Consider the following 4,590-nt stretch of genomic DNA (forward strand, 5'->3'; position numbering starts at 1 on the left):
CATGTCTTAGGGAGCACCTTAAGTAACGGATCCTGGTACAAATATCTTTGCAATTCTACCCAGCCCAGGATCTTATATCAAGTACTCTACAAATAATTGCTGAATTGAAGTGAAAAGATTACTGCTGGCATATTTGAATTTATTCTTAAGGCTACATTGGAGGAAGCACACTTGTGAACTAGTCTCAAAGGTCTCAAGTCTGAGTGATGTAGGGACTCCACAGCTCACTATTAGAAATGCTTTGAGGGAGTTGAAGTCTTGCAAACAATAAAATATTAATACAATTTAAAATAATAACAAATCATGATTACCAATCAATAGTTGCCATTCATCAGTCATTTAGTATGTGCTGATCACTATTTTAAGTGCTCTGCCTGAATGAGCTCTACCATCTCTTGATGCTCACACCAACCCTATGACATAGATGGAGACACTGAAGGGCAACAGAATGAATTAACCTGCCCTGATACAGCTAATAAGCAACAGATCAGAAGTTCAAATCCAGGTCTGCCTGGATCTAGAGAGACCTGGAAGGTGTCCTTTACACACACACACACACACACACACACACACACACACACACACATACACAGAACAGATAGAGCTTTTAAAATAGTCCAAAGAACTGTGATCACCCTCAAAATGCACCGCCTTGTGGTTTTTTTCTCTCCTGGCAATTTTACAAGATTTGGACAATGGCCACATCTATATAATAAACAGATGGAACCTGGACCTTTTCCATCTGGCCCATCTCTAAAACATGCTCATCTCAGTGGATTGGTGCTGGGGTTTCTGTGGTGGGTTAAGGGACCCTCCAGCCAATAAGGAAACACAGTTACTCAACTGACAGAGCTAAGTGATAAGGGTTTCCTTCTGCAGAGTTCTTAAGTCCTGTTAGTGTGAGTCTACTTGTCCTACCAAGAAATAGTTGAGAGACACATTTTTCCCCCAAATTGGAAGCATTTGCTTCTGCTAGAAATGTTTAGAAGAATGTAAATATTCAGAGAAGGGAAAGAACTACTTCTCAGGATCCAAAAGCTTAATGAAGAAATTTCCCTACAGATGAATCTTAATCACTAAGAGCCAGAAGATGACGGGAGAGTTTGCTGAAGGAAGTAAAGCTGAGGGAGCTAGGCTGCCATGTACGGCTGTGCAGGTTGTTCACAGGTTCTTATAATAAGCTTTAATGGAAAAGAATCTGAAAATATATGTATATATGTATGTATATGTATAACTGAATCACTTTGCTGTACACCACCTGAAACTAACATTATAAATTAACTATACTTCAATAAAAAATAAAATTAAAAAAACCAAAAACAGCACAAAAAAAAGGTGTAGTATATATATATACACAATGGAATACTATTCAGCCATTACAAAAAATGAAATAATGCCATTTGCAGCAACATGGATAGACCCAGAGATTATCATATTAAGGGAAGTAAGTCAGAGAAAACAAATATCATATGATATCACTTATATGTGGAATCTAAAAAAAGATACAAATTTTATTTACAAACCAGAAATAGACTCATGGACGTAGAAAGCAAACCTGTGGTTACCAAAGGGGGCGGGGTGGGAAAGAGGATGGAGAGAAATAAATTGAAAGTTCAGGATTAGCAGATACAAACTATAAAATAGATAAACAAAAGGTCCTACTTGATAGCACAGAGAACTATATTCAATATCCTGGAATAGCCTATAATGAAAAAGAATGTGAAAAGGAATATTTATATATATATAAAACAAATCACTATGCTGTACACCAGAATCTAGCACAAAATTGTGGATTGTCTACACTTCAATTAAAAAAAAAGAGGGAGAGAGAAATCTAGACTCAGTTGACTACCCTAATCCATGCGAGTTCTGGAATTACCTAACACAGAGCCTAGCACACCGTACTTGGTCAAAAGGCTTCTTCCTTGTTCCTCTTTCTCTCTCTCCCTTCATCACCCCAATCTGTTTCCAGGATTCTTCTGGCTAAAAAATATTTTATTTTCGTGTTCTGATAAAACAGGGAGGCATGGTCTTAAGCCATAGGTTGTTCTTCCCTGAGAAAAAGTTTAATGAATGTTTAATAAGTCCAGGACATTGTCCAGAAATCAAAGGAGATACAAAGACAGATGAGCCTTGAGTGTGCCTTCGACGAGTTTCAGTCTAGAGGAAGACCTCAGACGGGTGTTCAATCATTGAACAAGTATTTATTAAATGCCTACTATATTCTAAACATCGGGGAAGCCACAGGGAACAAAGTAAAGACATTGCTATCATGCTCAAATTCTGGAGAAGGGAGATTGACAAGAAAGAAATAATTATTTAATGTGTCTGCTATCATAGTGCCAACGTAGTGCTGTTCCCCAAATAGCGCTGGTTGTCTGCCTGCTGTGCACATGGTGACAGCACTCTTCCCTTCCCCTTCTGGATTTAGATGTGGTCATGTGACCTGGTAGTGCCAAAAACACAGGAGCAGAAATTACTTGTGTCACTTGCCAGCAGAAGCTTTAGGAGTCTGGACACAGACTACCACATTCCCTTACCACTGCTACCGTAATTGTGGAAGCAACATGTTAAACGAAGCCTCATCACCCTGAGACCCTGAGTGCCTGCCACAAGTGGAGCCCCCTGCTGGTCTGCAGTGACACGCTGCATGAGTAAGACACATTTTTGCTATGTTTAGCCACTAAACGTTTGGGGATTATCATTACCACAGAATAATCAGAACTTTTCTGAAAAGAGGGAATGGCTCAGTATTCTGCAGAAAAATCAAGCAGAATTAAGGGTATTTTTAAAATGAGACAAGAAGAAGCGGTTTTTATTTCAGATAGAGTAGTTATAGGAGTCCCCTCTGATAAATTGATTTTTGGTCAGAAACACTGAAAGAAATCAGAGTGTCAGCCATGAGGATATCTGGGTGGAGAGCATTACAGGCAGATGGAACAGGTAAGTGCAAAGGGCCTGAGACAGGAGCGTGCTTGGCGTGTCTGAGGTGATCAGTATGGCCAAAGCACGAGGAGCAAGGGGAGAGTGGTAGGACATGAATTTGGAAAGGTTGGTTGGTTGGGGGGGGGGGTGTGCAGACAAGGAGGGCTTTGTGGTCCACATGGATTATATGTAGGGGTCAGGGGCAATGGAAAGTTAGAGACATGAGAGACGATAGCAGGTGGATGAATGGTACTTGAGCTGGTCATCTTTGACTCTTACCTCTACCTCACCTCTCATATCTAACTCATGATCAAGTCTTAATTATATCTTGGATCTCTTCATGCCCTGCCCCAACCCCAATGCCACTACTTTGGTTCCAGCCTTCTTAGCCTTGACGTGAACCACCACCGCAGTAATTTTCTAACTGGCCAAGTCCTTTCATTCTCATAGTCAAAATGAATAGTCTATGTTACAGACACTCCCTCCAGGAACTTAGCCTTCAAAAACTCCAACATGATGAAGTCACACAGCTTGGTTATAACACATCAGTGGCAGCTCCTTAGCATGAAATCTGAGGCCCTCCAACATACGTCAGCCCATAGGTCCTCCTTTCCGTTCCTGACTCTCACCTTCGCCCTCTCCACCTCTCTTCCAGAATGACCTCACTCCTTATGGCTCCCTAAGCGCCATGTTGTTTCACATCTCCGTGTCTTCGCACAGCCATTCTCTTGCCTTTCCCACATCCTTATCTGCCAGCATCACTCTAAACCCTGCTTAATCATGACTTCCTCTTCAAAACTTTTCACGACACTGCCCCCACAGTGGGTGCAATGAGGTGAGGTTCCTCTCTCTTCTACCTTAGCATTTTGGAGATTACATCCACAACTGTAGCTAAGATGTAGTATATATTTATCTCTTTATGTGACTGTCTTTTCTTCTGGTGTAGTTCATTCTTTGAGGATGAAACCTTGTGATTCACCTCTCTGATCAGGGCTGGGCCATGTACAGCTCTCCCCGCATCGCAGGGTCATTGCGAGATCTCCTTCAAAGGCATTCTCTGAAGGCTTTTCCCAGGACTCGCCTCCTAAACCTGTTCTGGGCCCAGTTGCTCACTCTTCTTCCAACTCTTAGTTTTAGTCTTCGTTATCTGCTTTGGGCTTCATAGTTTATTGCTGTCCATGTTTCCAGCCCCAGACTTTGCTTTGAACACAAAAAACTTACCGTCTTATGCCTGCTTGGATCAATCCTGGTAAATGGACAGCCACCAAAGCCAGGGTCCTGTCCCCTAATTCAGCCAGTAGGTGGGCACTGCTCACCTCTGTACACAACAGCTGTTCCATGCAGGGTGGCAGCGTGAGCTGACCTCCCCCTGCAGAAGGGGCTACACCTTCCTTTTTCTTTGCTGTGTACCCCTCACCCCTGCCAAACTCTACCTCAATAGGAGCAAAGTTTCAAAAGGTTTGTAAGGCATGAGGCGGCAGCTGCCCTCAGGAGCTTGGGTGGCCTCTCTGGAGCCCACCAGGCTTATCTAACCCCCTCCCCACTACCTCCCCATCTCTTTTCTCCCTCAAGTAGCTGGAAATGCCTCTGGAGCCATCACTTAGCAATAGAATTAGTAGAATTTGTCCAAGCCTGCCTGAAATAGGGGTACAAAAACCACAAGAA

The sequence above is a fragment of the Camelus bactrianus genome, chromosome 12 (assembly GCF_048773025.1).
Source record: "Camelus bactrianus isolate YW-2024 breed Bactrian camel chromosome 12, ASM4877302v1, whole genome shotgun sequence".
Taxonomy (NCBI): domain Eukaryota; kingdom Metazoa; phylum Chordata; class Mammalia; order Artiodactyla; family Camelidae; genus Camelus; species Camelus bactrianus.